The 10,111-nt window shown below is 40.7% G+C and overlaps 1 pseudogene; it reads right to left on the minus strand.

The window, feature by feature from the left end:
* Positions 1-227: 227 nt before the first annotated feature.
* On the minus strand, positions 228-6,045 carry LOC116893080 (annotated as a pseudogene).
* Between the last annotated feature and the right edge of the window lie 4,066 nt (positions 6,046-10,111).

The raw sequence follows: 10,111 nt of genomic DNA on the forward strand, positions 1-10,111 counted from the left end.
ACATATATGTAGGTCAGAGACCATACATATAAAATAATAAAACACAACTTTTAAAGAACATTTTTGTTTATATCTTTTATGTCATTAGAAGAAATCTCTCTCCCTTGAAATGTAAACAAAACCTGGTTCGTGGCGGTCTCTGTCAGGGGCCACTGTTGATTTGAATTCATATTAGGGGTCTCTGGGGAGGAGCTGTTTTCATATAGGTGATGGCTCTCTGAAGTGTTTCAGGTCTGTTCTTTCAGAGTCGCTGGTGCTTTCCTCTCGAGCTGTAGAACCTGGTTGTCAATGTAGAGGAACTGCCAGGGCCACCTCATGTTGTACAGAAAGGGTCTCAGGTCAAACTTGTTGTCCTCAGGACTGTAGTTTTCGGCATGATAGGCTGACGTGAGGATTGTCATCTTGTGTCTGTTTATGGAGTACTTTGAGAAAATCGCCTTACCTTCTCAGCCGCCTGTCTTGGAGTACAGCTGTCTTTCCACATGTTGAGCAGTTTGCAGAACATGCTGTAGGGCCCCGCCTTGGCGACCTTCCGTAGCGGAAGATGGAGAGTTCTGTGTACGTCATCCCCATGTCTTTCTCACCTGCTCATCAGCTAAGGGTTCCAGCTCTGCAGTGGCCAGTGCTGACAGGATGCTCTGCAGAACAGGAAGCTGGAAGTGCTCTGCGCAGAACTGGACAAAGGTTCTCAGGTCCGTATTGCAGACGCCACCTCCGGGGGTTGATGTCCGCACTGGAGCAGTCATACTTGGTCAGGTAGCCAAGGAGACTCTCATCCACACTGGCAGATCCAAGCACAAGAAGACTTCCTCCAGCACCCCAAGACCAGAGGCTCAGCTGAGCAAACAGGTAGTCAAGGACCAACCTAATTCGAGCCTGCACCGAGGGAACTTCCTGCTCACCAGGCTGAAGATGCCCAAGACAGCCTTCACAGCAGTGTTGATGCTCAGACTGATGTGGTAGCTTGCATCAGCGGTGGGTCTCCTGGGAGGGGTTCTCGCTGGCCATGTAGCAAGTAGTGAACAGCAGTCTGCAGAGCTCCCGGGATCCTGAGGGGTGTAGCTGTTCTCATCCACTAGGTTTTGAACGTCTGTCAGCACTTGCAGGTTTCCGCTGTCCACAGCCTCGCAGACCAGGCACCGCATGGAGTAGATGATGCAGACGCTGCACTGTCCTCCCCGCCACTCAGGGGCAGCAAATACCCAGCCTGTTTGCTCCATCGAAGGAAGTGTCAGAGCCAGCAGGCATATCCGAGGCTTATTTCCTCCTCAGGCCTATGGTATGTCTACTCCAAGGCTCTGGCCCCAGCTCCAACAAGTGTTCACTGACCAAAAGGGCGAAGTCCACCATCACCGGGGGTATGGGCTCATCCTGGTTGCCTCTAGGTTCTGAGACCGAGGTCTCTTCCTTGCAGCTCCTGATGTCCTCCAGGTCTAGGGTGGCCATGAGAACTGGGTACCCTGGGCAAAGATGCTTCGGTTCATAGCAATCGAGACTACTGTTGGGGAGTTGGACTACAGACTGTTAGACATCATAACAAATTCCCTTACTGTATAGAGACCACCCATAACATCTGTGACTCAACAGAATCCCGACTAATATGAACAGAAAGCTTCAAGAGATGGACAAACAACTACTCCTTTTGTCCAGTTAACCTTATAGTTTTTTTTAAATAATTCTTTTGGATTTTGGTGGGGAGTTTTTTTGGGGGGGGTGTTTGTTTATTGTTTTGAGATGGGGTCTCATTATGAAGCTGTAGCTGTCACAGAACTCACCATGTAGATCTAGAAGGCTTTGCCTGCCTCTGTGCTGGGAATAAAGGCACGCACCGTGAGCACCAAGCGTAAATTTGTCATTTTAGAAGAGTTTTAATTTGAGAATTATTTTCTGACTTGTATTAGTTACAAGTGATATTTAATGCGATCTTTTATCCACGTAGGTATAGGTCCTTCTTGAACCAGTTTACCGCATTACAAAGATGTCATTAGCGTGACTGCTTCACTGACGTTCTAACATCACAATAATGGAAGTAGATACCGTGTTTCTATCCCTACAACAGAATACAGGCTATGATAATGGAAGTAGATACCATGTTTCTATCCCTACAACAGAATACAGGCTATGCTCCACAAATGTCCTTAAAGTTTACATACACAAGAATAAGTATATGAGTAAATAGAAGAGTTTTTAACAGCTATGCTGCTTTCTGCTTTGGGGATATATTTTGGGAATTAGCTTGTCTACACTGTGCGGGAGTAGAACATCCCTGGGTAGTTTTGGCATCTCCTTCCTTGTCCTCACCCTCTCTTGCTGATGGCACCGGATTTATTGACTGTGTCTTGTGCAAATGTGACAGATCATTTTGTTTTGCTGTTTGCTATTTTCCTGTTATGATCTGAATGTTAAATCATGCTCTCCTCATCTGGGGAGATCTAGACATTCGACTATTGGTCACTGTCAATGTCGTTTTATGACTCTATAGCCTTTAGAAGGTGGGGCTTCCCAGCCCTGCTTTTTGTCGTAGCTTGGCTCTGTTTTCCATTAAAAGATGAGGAAGTAATGAGTACTTGCCTTATGTTTGTGTTGTCATGGGTACCACTGCTTCCATGTTTCTTGTCCAGATGATATCCCTTCAAGTCAGGAGTCGAAATAAATCCCACCTCACTTGAGTTTCTTTTATCGGGTATCCACAGCAAGACTAAAAGCAACTCATGCTCTCCCCTTATAATGAATTTCGATGATCGTCTTTCTGAGCCAAGGACAGCAACTGTCAATCCCTTTCAACCGGATTTGACTCAGTCGCTGAACCAGTGCAGAGAAAGCGAAGATGGTCACTGTACCATGTACAGTGTTTGACTAATTGTGTTCTTTCCTGACTTCTGTTTTGTAGGTTGGTGCGGTGAACTGATAAGCAGCATGTGTAGTATATGGAAAAATAATTCTAAACATACCGAGAGCAAACTGATTTTATGTTTTTGTTTGCTGTACTGGGGATTAAATAGAGGTTTTCATGCATGCTAGCCAATAACCTAAGATATTTCATCCCCCTACTCCATACATATCAATGGTATTGTGAAACATATGTCCATACTGCCATTTAAATGAATATTATCAGAAGTAAACTGTGAAGCTATAAAGTAATATGTGCTAAACCACATTTACTGGTCATTGCAAATTAACGTAGTCGACATAACTGTCATATGCTCAGTGGTATGACAAGGAATGTTTAATTTACAGTAAGAAGCTTCGACTTGAAAAATTGGCTCTAAATAGTTAAAACACTTATATCCTTAAAACACTTAAAAAATCAAATAAGCAGGAATTAGAGTTATTACTGTTGTTGCAAATTTTATTTTTAAAATCAAAATTTATATTTTTCACCTGGAGAAAATCAAGAAAGAGAAAAAAATGATTAAATGTTACTCCTGGGGTTTGCTGAAGAATTTTTTGAAAACTTGCATAGTTTCTCTCACTCCTTCAATCCTCTCACCTGACTTTTAAAATCTATAATGATTATATAAACAATCTATCTTTTAAAGCCAATATCAACCTTGAATTATGTCAATGTTTAAATGAACTTACTCTGCTGCACGGATTTAAGGGATTGAAGGCCTGTGAGAATATAAATTTATATTGCCAAATGCTGACCATTTATAAAATGGCCACAATAAAATATGTTATTACACTTGGAACAATAACAGAGTGGCTATTATCCCAGAGGAAGCAGGGGCATTGAATTGTACACTCAGTTCCCCATTTCATCAATTGATCAAATCAAGAAAATCTTTTAAAGGGAAATGAAAATGCCATTGCAAAAATTAACATGTTTGGGTTTTTTATTATATAAAATTATACATATATATACATATATATGTATATATATAATTTGTATGATTGTTTTAGTTAGATGTGGGCAGGAGAAGCTTTTATCTATTTTATTTTATTTTTAAAGTGCAAATCACAACACTTAGGATGATTGGAGTGTGTTTGATAGTTTCACCACCAAAAACTGCAGAATTTTAAAATTCTCTCCTACAGTGGAAGATTGCTGAGACCTTAGAAATCTCTTTCAGAGCCCTGACAGTGGGTCAACCAGCGCTAGTCCTCATTTGTGGCTCTGAGGTCTCCCTGTGCCCTTCTGGAGTCTCGGTTTCTTCATTGTAAGGTGTCCTGTTTCCAATGTCCCACCCTGGTGGACTCTGTGCTGCTGATTCTTGTGCTGTTCCGACAGAGCAAAGGACAGCTCCCCATTATCTAGCTGTCAATGACTTCTCTAGGAGACACACTTAACACTTCGTTTTTCATGTCTTTGGAGAACTGAGATTAATGACTCCATTGTATATAGATCTGAAAAGTTGCTTGTTACAACTAATCAATCTGTTTGACTACTAATAAGCTTTCTGAACTCTCCTCAGTCTCTTGGCAATCACCTGATGCTTAAGTCCCCATTGCCTCCTGATTTATTTGTAGCCTTGATCCTTAGGTTTTGGGTTTCGTTATTTTGAGAACAAACTGAACAGCATTGAGTAGCTCCAGACTTGAAATAGATGTGGATGGTAGCTGTTGCTTTATTATATCCCAAGCCGAAAAATCATACCATGTATTAAGTCAGAACGTTCCAAGTACAGGACAAACTTGTTATCAGTACTAAGAGAGCCTTGGGGAGACATACATTCATTTTATAATTTTGAGCTTCGTATAACATTTTAGAATCATTTAAGCTTTTGGATGAGTAGATGAAGTATTCACATTTTCATCTTTTATTTTGGTTTATGTTTTTCATCCATTTTTTGCTTCATATCTGTTCTTGAAATTAAATATATCCATCCCTCTGTTCTCCACATCAAAGCTCTAATTCCCAAGTCTAATTATTATAGTTTAATGACTGTAAATTATACATAGCAGATGAATATATTGTGCGCACAGAGAGATATATAGAGAGATACATGCTTGATACATAGTTACAGTTTGTAGTTTTTCTGTAATAAATATTTGCTGTATACCAATAAATGGAATTGTAAGATTTGCTCAATTTGCATATTGTGGCACATAGAACTCTTAAGCCAACAGCCCCCTCTGCTGGGTGGATTTCCCCAGATTTATTGTGTATAATTTAAGCGTAAACTTTTTTCAACCTTTGATAGCTCTTGTGCATGTACTATTTAACTCAGAACCAAGTGTGCTCTGATTTATAGAACACTGCATTGGCTCAGGCATCTACATGATATGGATCAGTGAGTTTCAACTTTACCTATTTTGAAGATTTTTTTGAAGATTTGGTGATGCATCTAAGACCATGTTTACAATAAAGGTATTATTATTTACACACACACACACACACACACACACACACACACACACACACACACTTCTGGTATCATTAGTTAATTAGGTTGTTTATGTCCAGAACTCTGATAATGAACTATTAAGCTGTTAGGTGAGGATCATGATTGGGGAATTTAAGTCTATTAATCTCAGATAAAGAAGACCACATATGGAAGAAATGATTTAACCAATCTATCTTGGAGAACCAATGAGTTGAATTGGAGTTACTTCCAGTAGCATGGTTGAGTGTTTTATAATAGGAGCATAGAGGAGAGATTAATCTGAGACACATAGGTGAGGAGTCATTTATAAGTCTTGGGCAAGGAATTACTTACAGTATCATGGAGAAGGGGTCACTTAGAAGGCATCACTGAAGGCAAGTCATAAACATTTCTTTAGATGTTGGTGACTTCTGTTAAATATGTGCTCAGTTAACCCAGAGCTGTTCTTATTTAAGGCCTTTCTGGATTAGATTTTCTTTAGTTATGGACATGTTTTTAAGTATTCCAAAAGGAAAAAGAATCTCACTTCCTCACATTTTTGAATCTGAAGCTTATTTAGGACATTAGTTTCCTGTGTCATTCATTTTCATTCTACCTGTCAAAGGCAACGTTCAAGAAGGTACTGGAAGGTTACTGTAATGAACATGGCAGACACAAAGGTGCGAACAACGTTTGAATCAAAGATTGGAATGTTGATCTGAGAATTCCACGTCTCCATTGGGAATCAGAGGGCAGCGTATGCGGAAAGATTGTAGACACTGGATGATCAGGCGCTCTTACGTTTCTCCCATCTAACTGAGTCCCTACTGTGGAGACGTCAGTCAACAATGCAGACTCATTAATCCCAATAATAGTTCAGCCACCTGAGAAGACAGGCTCTGGGGAAAACTATTTTCTTTATTTCTTTATTTCTTTATTTCACATAGCTTATCTGCACAACTACTAAGGACAAATAAAGCCACATATAACATGTTTTATCTAATGCCCTAAAATGCTAAGTCTTAAACATGGTGGACAAACCATATTCAGATAACTACTTGAAACTTATATGAATTACTTCAAAACAAAAACAAAAGGAATGTCAAATGTATAAAGATTGTCTTTTCTATGCCCTTTTCAGCTTTAAATAATGACATGGAGACTTACTACATTTATAATAAGCTTTGGACCCTATAGCTAAGCAGATTCTCTGCTGTGTGTGTGGCCTGTTATCTGCAATGTTTGCCTTGCCTGGAAACCACTTCTTCATCTGTATCCCAGTGTTGATACCCTCAGTGCCTACTCTCCCTCTCCTCTCCTCTCTTCCCCTCTCCCCCTCTCCTCCCCTCTCCCTCTCCCTCTCCTCTCCTCTCCCTCCTCCCCTCTCCTCTCCCTCTCCCTCCCTCCCTCTCCCTCTCTGTCCTCTCCTCTCCCTCTCCCTCCCTCCCTCCTCCCCTCCCCTCCCTCTCCCCCCTCTCTCTCCCCCCAATTTTCTCTCCTCCTCTCTGCCTTTTCCTCTCCTGTCCATCTTTTGGCTGAATAGCTTTTTAATTAACCAATGAAAAAAGCAATGGAAAACAAAGTTTGTAGAACCATTGAGTCAGGAGATGCTTCATAATAACGCTAATCCAAACTGCAACCAGTTCTCTGCTGGCACAGAAATCAGCACTTGAATATACAGTACAGAAAACATCCATTAACATCAATTTAAATAGTCTTTATTCTCCAAATTCTTGTATTATGAGACTACGTCTTTAATATATTACTTTGAAGAGTATTAATAGGTGGTATTATAGAAAGAAAAATTTATTGGGGCTGAGAGATGGCTCAGTGGTTAAACTTTCAGTCCCCAGCACCCAAGCAGGACAGTTTGTAACTTTCTGTCACTCCAGCTTCAGGGGATGACACACATTATTCTGGCCTCTGAGGGTACCCCTCCCCCACCACTGCCTTACACACTAAAGATGAAGTAATTGAGAAGTTCAAATATAGAGGAAGGCATAAGGAGGTAAAAATAAGAAAACTACTAAACCAGTGATACAAAGGATGCTATGAGATGGTAAGAAGTGAAGTGTTTAATTTCTGCATGTGCATATGTGTGTATTATGTGCATGTTCACACACCTTAGAGACATGTGTGTATGGGGAGGGTGCTTGTACATACTATGTGCTTATCACACACGTCCAGTCTGTCTCAAGGAGTCTTTTCCCCTTCTTTGCTTTGCTTTCTACCTTATTTACTTAGGCTCTCTCAGTAGAGTCCAGAGCTCACTGATGCAGCTCGTTCAACACTCAGCCAGTCACTCACTCTGGGTATTCCCTTCTTTGTCTTCTGCATTCCCACTTCTGGAATGATAATATGTGGATCACCAAAGGGTAATGTGTGCACCTGCATGGGAATACACACACACACACACAAACACACACACACACACACACACATACACACACAGACACATAGACACACACACATACACACACACTCACACACATACATACACACACAGACACATAGACACACACACACATATCCACACACACACACACATACACATACACACACACACACACACATAGACACACATAGACACACACACACACACACACATACACATACACACAGACACACACACACACACACACACACACACACACACACACACACACACACACACACGCACACAGTGCCAGAGAGCCGAGCTCTTCACAGTAACATTTTACTGAGCCATCTCTCCTGCATCGAACTTAACACTGGAGGCAAGAATTTTCCAGCTGAGGAGACCTTAGTGAAAGAGAAAGGCAGCATATCTTTTTCTGCTTGCCCAGCTTGTACTGAAGACTACTTTCCAGGCAATCCTGGCTCAGGAGGGCAGATATACAACACAGTGACAGTGGAAGTCATACAATTCGTTCTGGGAGAGCATTTTGCAGCACAGCACGCAATTGTTTTGATCCAGCATTTTTCTTCTTCCATCAGTTTTTTTCCTTGAGCAGCTCAGCCAGTTCACAGGGATGAAGGCTTCCTCTTTGAGAAGGCCAGGGGCAGGCAGGCAGCTCCTCAAGTTGCTCTTTCTGTCAACCCTTGGTTGTGACGATGTGACATTTTCTCTGCTTGCAACCCCAAATTAAGTCTAGGCATCTCATCAGTATATTTTCAATGTCATGTCATTTTTATTTTTCTTACACTTTTACATCCAGAGAGTGTATCATTGACAAGACATCTATCTCTAGCAGCTGATTGTCTCCTCATGTCATGGACAGTGTGTGTCAGTAAGGTATTAGCTGTTTGTAATGTAAATAATGAAGTCACTGTAACTCGTGTTTTCTAATCTTTGGCATGTGAAAGTTAAGATAATGTAAAATGCATTTTTTAATGACGGCAAGATTTTCTTGGCTGCAGTCCACAGCTCCTCTGGTGACTCATTCAGTAGAGTTTGCGATGGGATAGTTTTCAAGGCTGGGTAGGGGATGATCTGAAATGTTACTGTGCATTTTACTCCACGTGAAATCAGAATGGGGGATGATTTGTCTCTACACAATTGTCTTATTAGTTATTATGCTCTTTATTTTCTGTCAGTAATAGCCACTGTGTCAAATTATTGCAAGAGACTATGTGGTGTCTATAATAAAGAGTAACTAAGAAGGAAGTGGGTCCAGCATCACACAAGCTCTTTATGGAGACTTTAGCTACTCCTTGGTCCCACTTTCATACTGAGGACATTTTCTCCAGATGATTTGACCTATGCAGAGCTCCTATGTAGAAGCTGCACTCTGTATTCTAGTGTCCCCAGTAATGGGAAGATAATGTCCTATATGGTAGAGCTCTGGAACTGGATACTGGTTAGAACCTGGCCATCTACTTCAAAGGAGGCTATTAGTTGAGACGGTGTTGGACTCGATTATCTTCAAACAGTAAAATAGCTTACTGCCAGAATTTGGAAGTAACTATGAGAAAAATTCACAGCAGCAGAGTGGATGTTCTGAGATTTTGAGTTGAATATCCTTCATCCATCTGGAATTATGGGTAGCCAAAGAACGCTCTAAAAAAATTAAACATGCTACCTTCATTGACTTTTGTACTTTTAGCTTAGGCAACATTAATTTATGTTTTCGTGATCTTTGCTTTCTCCCAGCTTTTCTCCAGGAATGTTGTAAGTTTGAAAATCAGTGAACGTATCTCATTAGTGTTTTGATACTATAAGTATCATGAATAAATTTAAGGCCACAAAAACTCTAATGACTGAATTCCCTTGTTGAAAATGCAAGAAGACGTCAAGTGGGATTTACAAACACAACCAAAATCTTACTCATGCTTTGTTTACTTGTCTCTTCATTCAACGAATATGTATCAAGGTACCAGGACAAAAGAGAAGGTAGGTTAAGAGGTGGTAGGGTTTGTTAGTTTGTTTTTCCCTATACAGGTACATTTAAAATAAATGGAATGGAGAATAGAACATGCAACCTACTTTGAAGAAATGGTAAGCCGGTAGCATATATAAGGATGTAAACACGGAGTTAGTGAATGCAGTAGTTATTCCGAAGTCTATCTGTAGATTGAATAAAGATAAGTGTCTGGAAGCTTTGCAGAGGCACTGAGAGGATTGGGATCTCTTGGCTTTGATCTCTGTTCAGAAGCTATGTTGGTGTAGGTGAGAATTTCTAGACCGGAAACAGAACAGGACGACAGAATCACTAAAGGTCTAATGAACAGTCTTATACATTACACCATACCAAATGAATGAATGAATGAATATCCGCTTTGCATAGCACATTAACTTCCCAATGAGCCTCTGCGGCATACACACA

The sequence above is a fragment of the Rattus rattus genome, chromosome 2 (genome assembly GCF_011064425.1).
Source record: "Rattus rattus isolate New Zealand chromosome 2, Rrattus_CSIRO_v1, whole genome shotgun sequence".
NCBI classification, from domain to species: domain Eukaryota; kingdom Metazoa; phylum Chordata; class Mammalia; order Rodentia; family Muridae; genus Rattus; species Rattus rattus.